This window comes from Sus scrofa, chromosome 13 (genome assembly GCF_054392235.1).
Source record: "Sus scrofa isolate SSC_HxYL_T2T_F1_AM1 chromosome 13, Sscrofa_HxYL_maternal_Yorkshire_Landrace_v2.0, whole genome shotgun sequence".
Lineage (NCBI taxonomy): Eukaryota > Metazoa > Chordata > Mammalia > Artiodactyla > Suidae > Sus > Sus scrofa.
The window spans coordinates 211,389,452-211,400,929 of record NC_139395.1 but is presented as its reverse complement, the minus strand read 5'-3'; the positions used below and the strand labels follow the sequence as shown (position 1 = coordinate 211,400,929).

General features: G+C 45.3%; 1 pseudogene; it reads right to left on the bottom strand.

The window, feature by feature from the left end:
• Positions 1 to 7,511: 7,511 nt before the first annotated feature.
• Positions 7,512 to 8,423, bottom strand: LOC100623026 (elongation factor 1-alpha 1 pseudogene; annotated as a pseudogene).
• Positions 8,424 to 11,478: the final 3,055 nt, after the last annotated feature.

Below are 11,478 nucleotides of genomic sequence, written 5' to 3'. Positions count from 1 at the left end.
GGGAGCTGGGAGTGCTGGCACCAGAAGGGAACCAGGCTCCCTCAGGCCTAGGGGCTGCCACCAACTGTCCCATAGGGATGCACAGGCTTCCAGATGCCTGTGGGAGCACTGCTGCTGTGACAGCATCCCCTGGCTTCCTTATCTGTGAATTTCCCAGGCTCACTGTGTGGATTTAATGAGTTGATACGGGTGACATGGGTAGGACTGGGCCTGGAACAAGTCAGTAGTGGTCACTGGTACAGCCAGGAAGACCAAGGTAGAACAGGTAATGCCAAGTGAACGACAAGGGGCCATGAGAAGGAGCCAGAGAGGGGAGGGAAGGAGCGGGAGAGGGAGGTGCTAGGGATCTTTATAAGACAAGATGGTTGAGAAAGATGGGAAGAGTTGGCCAAACGAAAGCTAGGTATCTGTGGGGAGTGAACATCTTGGGATAAGGGATCAGTGTATGTGAGACCCAAGAGGCACAGTTCCATAGAGAAGCGTGGAAGGGATGGAGCAGAGAGAAAAGGGCAGGGCAAGGTGACACAGAGAGGTCAGCGGCCAGAGCTCAGGGACCTACACCTTGGTGAGCACTTCCATCTTTTTTTTTTTTTTTTTTTTTGTCTTTTTGCCTTTTCTAGGGCTGCTCTCGAGGTATATGGAGGTTCCCAGATGAGGGGGTCTAATCGGAGCAGTAGCAACCAGCCTACGCCAGAGCAACAGCAATTCAGGATCCAAGCCAGGTCTGCAACCTACACTACAGCTCATGGTAACGCCGGATCCTTAACCCACTGAGCAAGGCCAGGGATTGAACCTCCAACCTCATGGTTCCTAGTCGGATTTGTTAACCACTGAGCCATGACGGGAACTCCAGCACTTACATCTTTATCCTAAGCCCTTGTGCGCATTTCCATCATAAGCCAGCAAAGGGTTGTAAGCAGATGACTGATGCAATCAGGTGTGTGATGGTGTCTCTGGCTGATGAGCAAAACTGGGCTGGAAGGGTCAGCAGTGGGTCCAGAGGCTATATGCCCGAAAGAATTGAAAGCAGGGATCCCAAGAGATATTTGGACACCCATGTTCATATGGCCTTATTCCCAAGAGCCAAAAGGTAGAGGCAACCCAGGTGTCCATCAATGGACAGATCAATGGATAAACAAAATACGGAATATTATACAGTCATAAAAAGGAGTGAACTTCTGATACAGGCTGCAGAATGGACAAACCTTACAAACATGATGCTAGGTGGATTAAGCTGGACATGAATGATAAATATTGTGTAGTTCCACGTACATGGAATATCTAGAATAGGCAAACTTATAGAGACAGAGATTAGAGGTTACCAAGAGTTGGGAGAAAAAGGAATAGAGTTCCTTCCTTCCTTCCCTCCCTCCTTTCTTTCTTTCTGTCTGTCTGTCTCTCTCTCTCTCCCTCTCTCTCTGTCTTTCTCTTTCTCTTTTTAGGGCTGCACCTGCAGCATATGAAAGTTCCCAGGCTAGGGGATCTAATCAGAGCTGAAGCTGCTGGTCTACACCACAGCCACAGCAATTTGGGATCTGAGCCGTGTTTGTGACCTAAACCACAGCTCACAGCAACGCCGGATCCTTAACCCACTGAGCGATGCCAGGGAGCGAACCTAAATCCTCATGGATACTAGTCAAGTTTGCTACTGCTAAGCCACAACGGGAAGTCCAAGAGTTATTTTGTAATGGTTATAGGGCTTCTGTTTGGGGTGATGAAATAGTTCTGGAAATAGATGGTAGTGATGGCTGTAAACACCATAGATGTAATTAATGCCACTCAACTGTACGCTTAAAATGGCAATGTTTATGTAAAGAATTTGCCACAACTTCAAACAAATTAATAATGTAACATGCCAAAACCCACTGAACAGGCTTCAGCATGGGCGAACTTTACACACATGATGCTAGGTAGAGTAAGCCAGACACAAATGATAAATATTGTGTAGTTCCACTTACATGAAATATCTAGAATAGGCAAGTTCATAGAGACAGAGATTAGAGGTTACCAAGAGTTGAGAGAAAGAGGACTGGAGAGTTATTTCTTTTTTTTTTTTCTTTTTGTCTTTTTCGGGTCGCACCTATGGCATATGGACGTTCCCAGGCTAGGGGGCCAATCAGAGCTGCAGCAGCCGGGCTGCGCCACAGCCACAGCAATGCCAGATCTGAGCTGCATAAGCAACCTATACCACAGCTCACTGAAACGCTGGATGCTTAACCCACTGAGTGGAGCCAGGGATCGAACCTTGTCCTCATGGGTCCTAGTCGGGTTCATTACCCCTGAGCCACAATGGGAACTCCTGAACTGTTCACTTTAAATGGGTGAATTGTGGGGTATGTGAATTATATCTCCATAACGCTGTTTTTTTTTTTAAATATCAAATTATGATCACAAAGTGGATGATAAGGGGATGATCAAGAGGGGAGGGTAGCCCGGAGGCTGTGCCTGTGCAAGGCGCTGGGGCTTTGCAGGCCCAGAGAGAAAAGCAAAGTGGCCAGATTAGAAAGCTAAGAGGGATGCGTGGAGAGGGCAGTGTGACTAGGTGGTTGTGGGTCGTGGGTAAGGTCCCTGCCTGCCCTCTGCTTTGCCCCTCAGCTACTCTCTGGCAAATCAGATCTTAATCCTAATCTGATCTCTTTAAGAACGCTGGAATCTTGCAAGAAAATTAAAGAATTCCATTTATTTCCCTCTCTGGTGTGCAGACTTATTGTGCCCCCAACAAAAAGGAAGCCGGTTGCTCCTCACCCCCACTTCCCTCTCTGAACATATTATACAATCATATAGGACCACCTACATAATTCACTGGCCCAGCGCAAAATGAAAGTGCATGGCTCCTTCTTCAAAAGTGATTACGAGGAGTTCCCATGGTGGCTCAGTGGTGACGAACCTGACTAGTGTCCATGAGGACGAGGGTTCAATCCCCAGCATTGCTCGATGGGTTAAGGATCCGGCATTGCTGTGAGCTGTGGTCTAGGTTGCAGATTCAGCTTGGATCTGGCGTTGCTGTGGCTGTGGCATAGGCTGACAGCTGCAGCTTCAATTCACACCTAGCCTGGGAACCTCCATATGCTGCAGGTGCGGCACTAAAAAGAGACCAAAAAAAAAAAAAAAAAAGATTTCGAATTTCAAGAGAGTGATAGCAGGGCATTAAATCCAAAGTGGGTTTTTGGGGGTTTGTTTTTTTTTTTTTTTTTTTTTGGTCCTTTTTGGCCACTCTAGGGATCAGATCTGAGCCACAATTGCAACTCACGTCACAGCCTCGGCAATTCCAGATCCTCTAACTCACTCTGCTGGGCCAGGGATTGAACCTGTGTCCTGGAGCTGCAGAGACACCGCTGATCACATTGGGAACTCCCAGTGTGCGTTCTTTGAGCACAGGGCCATATGCCCATGAAGCTGGCCCTGGTACTCCCAGCATCCCCATGTCTCAGACGCAGAGACCAACACCACAACTCACACGGATCATCTGCAGCAGGATTTGAAGCTGTCTTCTACAGCAAAGGCACAGAACTTAGGGAATGGATGCCAAGATGGAGTAAAATGAAAGTGTCCTTTTCCACGTGACGGCACCCCTGGTCATCTTGCCCCTTCTTGCATGAGTTTGAGAAGTACTTCTGTACCTGGAACACCTAGTCTTTTAAAAAAAATTTTATTGAAGTATAGTTGATTTACAGTGGTGTGTTAATTTCTGCTGCGCAGCAAAGTGAGATGGTTATGTGTATATATATGTATAGATATATGCCCTTTTTCATTATGGTTTGTCACAGGCTATTGACGATACTTTCCTGTGTTTTATGGTAGGGCTGTGTTGTTTAATCCATCTATATACAATAGTTTGCCTCTGTTGGCCCCAAACTCCCAATCTCCTTCCCCACCCCCGCCCCAACCTCACCCTTGGCAACCACAACTCTGTGGACTATTCTGTACATGAGAGGCATCCCTGTAGGACATTGTAAATTACGTACCTTAATTCCTGCCTTTTTTTTTTTTTCCCTTTTAGAAGCAACCTTGTTCCTCCTCTCCTGCTCTAAGTCGCATCTCTATTTTCCTCCTTTTTTGAGATCCTGGCCACTTCCCTCCTAAACCTGCTTTGGAGGATGCTTGTATGCTGTGCACTTAAGTCCGGCCCTGAGCCTGCCCTCTCCCTGGGCCATCAAGAGAAGGCTTTGGGGCTTTCAGCAAAGATGGGCTGCAGCCGTTCCGAGAAGACATAAGCCACCATTTGTCCGCTGCAAAGAAACCAACCTTTCAGCTCGGGATAGTGAGGCCGAATGTTGTCCAGAGCTAAAAGGGCTTATTTTTAGAAAGCAACAAACAGTGGTTTGTTTATAGAGCTGGCACCAAAGAGCCATATCAATAGCAAAGAGCCTGCTCCCTGAAGACTGGGAAAGCTGGGGTGCTCTAGAGAGGCTGTGTAGGGAACGTTTGGCCCGAAAGCCTATGGAAGGCGGCCTTTACATATCGGCTCAAAACCGGTGTCCCTGAAGGTCAAAGTTATCGAGAGCAGCAGTCTGTCCTCTGCCACTGACAAACAGTCACCCGCCTTGGACCTCCCTGCTTTTTGGTTTTTCAAGTCGGGAAAATGACAATGTTGGACTCAAAAGTCATGTTGGCTCTATAAGCCCATAGCTTATTTAAATACGATGTGAGATTTCAGGAAATTGGGCTAAATCTATACTGGTTCCTTGCCATTCCTTAAGATTTCTTTTTCTTTTTCTTTTTTTAGACCATGCACATGGCATTCAGACATTCCATGACCAGGGATCAAACCTGTGCCACAGGAGTGACCCGAGCCACAACGGTGACAATGCTGGATCCTTAATCCAATGAGCCACCAGGGAATTCCCTTCATATTTTGTTAAATACATATTCTTCTTTCTTTTTGGCTCTCAGTTTGTTTCTATGTTATTCATATTTTTTCTCTTTGTAATGAAGGAATGTCTCGTGGCACAAGCAGATTTGGGGGGGAGGGAGGATTCTTGGAGATCATGAATGATTAAATTCTGATCTGTGAGAGATTTCAGTGTGAAAATGCCCAGGTATTCCAAGCAGTAAGCTCAGTTTCTGGAGGAGAGTGTGACTCCATCCTAGAAGGAATAGACACCTCTCAGGTTGGAAAGTTCTGGGTTCCGCCAGAAGGTCTGAGACTGCTCCTTGCTACCAGTGACACGCTGCCTCTAGCAAATGCTGCAGGGCGTCCAGCCTGCCTGGGCCCCCTCCAAGAACAGGGCCATTTGCACATTCCTGTTGTGGCTCAGCGGAAACAAACCCGACTAGTATCCAGGAGGATGCAGGTTCGATCCCTGCCTTGGTCAGTGGGTTAAGGATCTGGTGTTGCCATGAGCTGTGGTACAGGTCACAGACACAGCTTGGATCCCACATTGCTGTGGCTGTGATGTAGGCTGGCAGCTGTAGCTCCTATTCAGCCTCTAACCTGGGAAATTTCATATGCTATGGGTGCAGCCCTAAAAAGAAAAAAAAAAGACAGGGCAGTTTGCTCCAGAGACCCCAACCCCCTTCTCTTCCTACCTCATTCTCTGCCATCAGAAAGGAAAGAGTGCTGGGAGTTCCTGTCGGGACTCAGTGGAAACGAATCTGACTAGTATCCATGAAGATTCATGTTCGATCCCTGGCCTCACTCGGGGGGTTAAGGACCCAGAGTTACCATGAGCTGTGGTGTAGGTCACAGATGAGGTTCAGATCTGGCATTGCTGTGGCTGTGGTGTATGCCAGCAGCTATAACTCCAGTTCTACCCCTAGCCTGGGAACCTCCATGTGATGCGGGTGCAGCCCTAAAAAAAAAAGGCGGAGGGGGAGCGTGCTGATGGAAGGAATCACCACAGTACATTGGAAAGAAGCACATTTAGCTCAGAATCACCAGGCTTGCCCTGCCAGCTGACACAGTGGAAGGCCGTGAGTAACTGTACAGACTCCATGGTCAGAGTTCAAAGGTTCGAATCCCACCTGTGCCACTACTGGTACTTGTGGATGGTGGTACAGTTTAGAGCCAACAGCTGAAGTTCAGGCTAGTCAGAGAAGCCGCCTCACCCATGGTAATAACCATAACCATTTCAGGAGTTCCCGTTGTGGCTCAGTGGGTTAAAAACCCGACGAGTATTCATTCAGATGTGGGTTTGATCCCTGACCTTGCTCAGTGGATTAAGGATCTAGCATTGCTGCACATTGCAGCATAGGTCTCAAATGAGGCTCAGATCTGGCATTGCTGTGGCTGTGGTGGTGGCCTGCAGCTGCACCACCAATTCAACCCCTAGCCTGGGAACTTCTATATGCCACAGGTACAGCCCTAAAAAAACAATAATAATAATAACCACTTCATGGCTTAGTATGTTAGTATTTCTTGAGCATAAGACAGTGTTTGGTTTCTATTTAACCCCCTAGGGATGTCTTTGTGATGAAATGACCTTTGCCTTGTTAGGTAATGATGGAAATTGTTTCCAACTTGTTTCTCTGGATGCCAGTGACCTTGGTCCTCTGTCAGGAAACTGGGCTAGGCTTTTTCACCAGCATTTTGTTTTTCTCTTTCCGTGGACTGGCTGGGACGCTCTCCCTGACCCTGGTTTCCGAACACCCTCCTTCTCCCCACCTCTGGCCACTCTGTTGACCTCCTCACCCTTTTCCTGCCCACTGTGACATAGCTGAGTTCTTGGGACCTCTCTTCCCTCCAAAATGCCAGCCGAGGAGTTCCCTGGTGGCTCAGTGGGTTAAGGACCTGGCATTGTCACTGCTGTGGCTTGGGTCGCTGCTGTTGTGTGGGTTCCATCCCTGACCCAGGGAACTTCCACTTGCTATGGACGTGGCCAAACCACCCTCCAAAACAAAAAAGCAATGACATAAATTGCCAGCCGAATTTGACATCAGTTCCTCCAATCCTCAAAGGGTGACACTCTCTAAACTTGCTTTTCCTAAATTATTTTTTACTATGGTAAAATACACATTAACACCTTCATTTTTCTTCTTCTTTAAATGCTTCCCGTTTTTTTAAAAAAAGCTTTCTGCTTTAAAATTTTTTAATTTAAACTTTTAATTAATTTTTTAAAATTTAATTTCACCATTTTTAAAAGGTGAATATATTGACCACATTGGCCCCGCTAGTAATTGTTTCTCTCCTAGAAGGAAAAAAGAAGGATTGGCAATGAGCCCAGTCTGTTTCCCTTTGGTCGACAGCAATAAAAATCCTTTAGCAAAAGCCTCAGAAGGATGGGGAAAGTCCTTGGGAGGCCAAAGACTGCTGCACAGGTGCTGGGGATAAACAAACCTGCCACTTCAAAAGGTGCAGTACCTGCAACCCAACAAGGGAAGGTACTAGGAATTGACAAGGGCGCCCTCTGTAGGTGATGTAGGTGCACGCAGGGCTCACAAAAAACATTCTCATTCCCTCAAAAGTTTTTATGATACATTATCATTAACTAGTCTTTTATTATTAAACCTAAATGGCCAACTGAGACAAAGAGTTCCGAGATCATTCTTCGTCACTGGTATTGGGAACAATATTAATTTAGCCTCCTAAACTTGCCAGTTCCAGCAGCTTTCTTTGCTACTTCTTTGATGACACCCACAGCAACCAGCTGTCTCAGGTCACAAATAGTAAAATGACCCAAAGGAAGATCATCAGAGAACCTCTCAACATACTTGGGCTTGCCAGGAGCCATATCAATATGGCAGTTGAAATGCACCAGGCACGAAGCTTTCACCAGATTTCAAGAATTTGGGGTTATCTTCCAGCTTTCTCCCAGAATGGCCATCAAGGTTCTCTTTCAGCTCAGCAAATTTGCAAGCACTGTGAGCTGCATGACAAGCCACACAAGTGGGTAGCCAGCACTTATTTGGCCTGGATGATTCAGGAGAGTCAGGAGGTCAGCAGCTTCCACTGGTGGGTCACTTTTGCTGTCAAACTCACAGGACCATGGTGAAGACATTTGAAAGACACCTTCTCAATATCGAAGCCCACATGGTCCCCAAGAAGAGCTTCACTCAAAGCTTCATGGTGCATTTCAACTGACTTGACTTCAGTTGTAACACTGACTGCAGCCAAGGCGACTGTCATGCTGGGTTTGAGAACACTAGTCTCCACAGGGACAGTACCATTCCATCAATGTTGTAGCCATCCTGGAGGAGCAGACAAAAAAGGCTTGGCAGTTGGACAAGTTGGTGCCAGGATGCCATCCATGGCCTGAGGAAGTGTGTTTCCACAGGCATTGCCATCTTTATGGGTGGCTTTCCATGGCTCCAGCATGTTAGCACCACTCCAAGCAGAACTGGTACAAAAGCTACCATGTGAGTGTTAACAGCCAATTTTCTTAATGATTTCCTTATATCTCTTTCTGGCTGTAGAAATCTCTTCTTTTAACACCAACAATTAGTTGTTTCACATCCAGTGTGTAAGCCAGAATGGCATGCCCATGGGTATGTGTGTCTTTTTTTTTTTCTTTTTTAAATTTTTTATTACTCAAATGAATTTATCACATCTGTAGGTGTATAATGATCATAACAGTCTGATTTCACAGGATTTCCATCCCACAGCCCAGGCACATCCCCCCACCCCCCAAAATGTCTCCTCCGGAGACCATAAGTTTTTCAATGTCTGTGAGTCATCATCTGTTCTGCAAAGAAGTTCATTGTGTCCTTTTTTCAGATTCCACATGTCAGTGAAAGCATTGGATGTTGGTGTCTCATTGTATGGCTGACTTCACTTAGCATGATAGTTTCTAGGTCCATGTTGCAAAAAATGCTGGTATTTCGTTCTTTTTAATGGCTGAGTAATATTCCATTGTGTATATGTACCACCTCTTCTGGATCCACTCCTCTGTCAATGGACATTGAGGTTGTTTCCATGTCTTGGCTATTGCAAATAGTGCTGCAATGAACATTGGAGTACATGTGTCTTTGTGAGTCGTGGTTTTCTCTGGATAGATGCCCAGGAGTGGGATTGCTGGATCAAATGGTAGTTCTATGTTTAGTTTTCTGAGGACTCTCCATACTGCTTTCCCCAGTGGTTGCACCAACTGACAATCCCACGAACAGTGTACTAGGGTTCCTTTTTCTCCACACCCTCTCCAGCACTTATTGTTTGTAGACTTTTGGATGATGGCCATTCTGGCTGGTGCAAGGTGGTACCTCATTGTGGTTTTGATTTGCATTTCTCTAATAATGAGTGACGTTGAACATCTTTTCATGTGTTTCTCGGCCATCTGTATGTCTTCTTTGGAGAACTGTCTGTTTAGATCTTCTGCCCATTTTTGGATGGGGTTGTTTGTTTTTTGGTATGGAGCTGCAGAAGTTGTTTATAAATCTTGGAGATTAATCCCTTGTCAGTCGATTCACTTGCAAAGATTTTCTCCCATTCTGTGGGTTGTCTTTTTGTTTAGGGTTTCCTTTGCTGTGCAGAAACTTTGAAGTTTGAGCAGGTCCCATTTTTTTATTTTTGTTTTTGTTGTCAATACTCTGATAGGTGGATCTGAGAAGATGTTGCTGTCATTTATGTCAGAGAGTGTTTGGCCTATGTTTTCCTCTAGGAGTTTGATAGTGTCTGGTCTTATATCTAGGTCTTTAATCCATTTTGAGTTTATTTTTGTGTATGGTGTTAGGGAGTGTTCTAATTTCATTCTTTTCCAGTTTTCCACTTATTGAACAGGCTGTCCTTTCTCCATTGTATATTCTTGCCTCCTTTGTCATAGATTAGTTGGCTGTAGGTGCATGGGTTTAATTCTGGGCTTTCTATCCTGTTCCACTGATCTACATGTCTGTCTTTGTGCCAGTACCATGCGGTTTTGATGACTGTTGCTTTGTAGTATAGCCTGAAGTCCGGGAGCCTGATTCCTCCAGCTCCATTTTTCTTTTTCAGGATGTCTTTGGCTATTCTGAGTCTTTTGTGCTTCCAAAAAAACTTGAAAATATTTTGTTCAAGTTCTGTGAAAAATGTCCTTGGTAATTTGATAGGGATTGCATTGAATCCGTAGGTTGCCTTAGGTAGTATAGTCATTTTGATAATATTAACTCTTCCGGGTATGTGTGTCTTGGAGACAATTTCACCAACACCATCAGCAACAATCGAGGCAGCACAGTGTGGCTGACCTGACTGTGATCATGTTTTTCATGAAGTCTCTATGTCCTGGGCCATCAGTGATAGTCACATCATACTTGCTGGTCTTGAATTTCCACAGGGAGGTATTGAGGGTGATACCACACTCATCTTTTACTTTATCCAAGACCTAGGCATCTTTGAAGGAGCCCTTTCCCATCTAAGCAGCCTCCTTCTTAAATTTTTCCGTGGTCCTTTTGTCGATCACACCACATTTGTAGCTCAAATGGCCATTAATGGTGGACTTGCCTGAATCAACCTGTCCAAAGATGACAAAGTTGATATGAGTCTTTTCCTTTCCCATTTTGGCTTAGATCCAGTGGTGGGTTTCACAGTACGTGTGTTCTGGTGGAAAACCCATTGCAAAAAAGTAGTGGATCTTTATCATGTATCAAGTTCCCGTACATGCATAGGTCTTTTTCTTTTGAATAAACTTTTTTTTTTCTTTTTTACGGCTGCACCTGCAGCATATGAAAGTTCCCAGGCTAGGGATTGAGTCGGAGCTGCAGCTATCAGCCTACATGACAGCCACAGCAACAGCGATGGCCGGATCCAAGCCATATCTGCAACCTATGCCGCAGCTTGTGCCAACCCTGAATCCTTAACACACTGAGCAAGGCCAGGGATTGAACCCACATCCTCACAGACACTATGTTGGGTGCTTAACTTGCTGAACCACCATGGGAACTCCTGAATAAACTTTTAATTTTGTAATAATTCTGGATTTTCAGAAAAATTGGAGAGGGATTCCGTACGCCCTTACCCAGTTTCATCTAATGCCCTTATTTTTGTATACATTTGTTAAAACTAAAAACTGTCATGATACACTCCTATTAACTAAACTCCCGACTTTATTCACATTTCACCAACTTTCCTCCTAGTGTCCTTTTCCTGCTCCAGGATCCAGTCCAAGATATCACAGTGTGTTTAGTTGTCATGTCTCCCCAGCCTCATCTGATCTTTGACAGTTTCCAAGTTTTTCCTCATTTCTCATGATCTTAAGAGTTTTCAAGATTACAGGTAATATATTTTGTAGACTGTTCCTCCATCTTGCACATGATGGGGGTGGGGTTATATGGGTTTGGGGAAGGATGTTACATGGGTGAAATGCCCTTCTCATCGGTTCCCTTTAATCACAGGAAGGGTGACTGATAACAACTTCGCTTATCACTGGCGATGTTACCCTTGATTACCTGCTTGGTCAAGGTAGCTTTTGTCACATTTCTCCGTGATAAAGTTGCCATTTTTCCTTTTCGGTAGTCTAATCTTTGCAAATTGATTACTAAGCCGACGCTGGAGGAGGGTGGGGGGAGAGGGAGATTTGAGCTCCTTCTCTTGGAGCAGGGAGAATCTACATGTATTATTTGGATAATAATTAA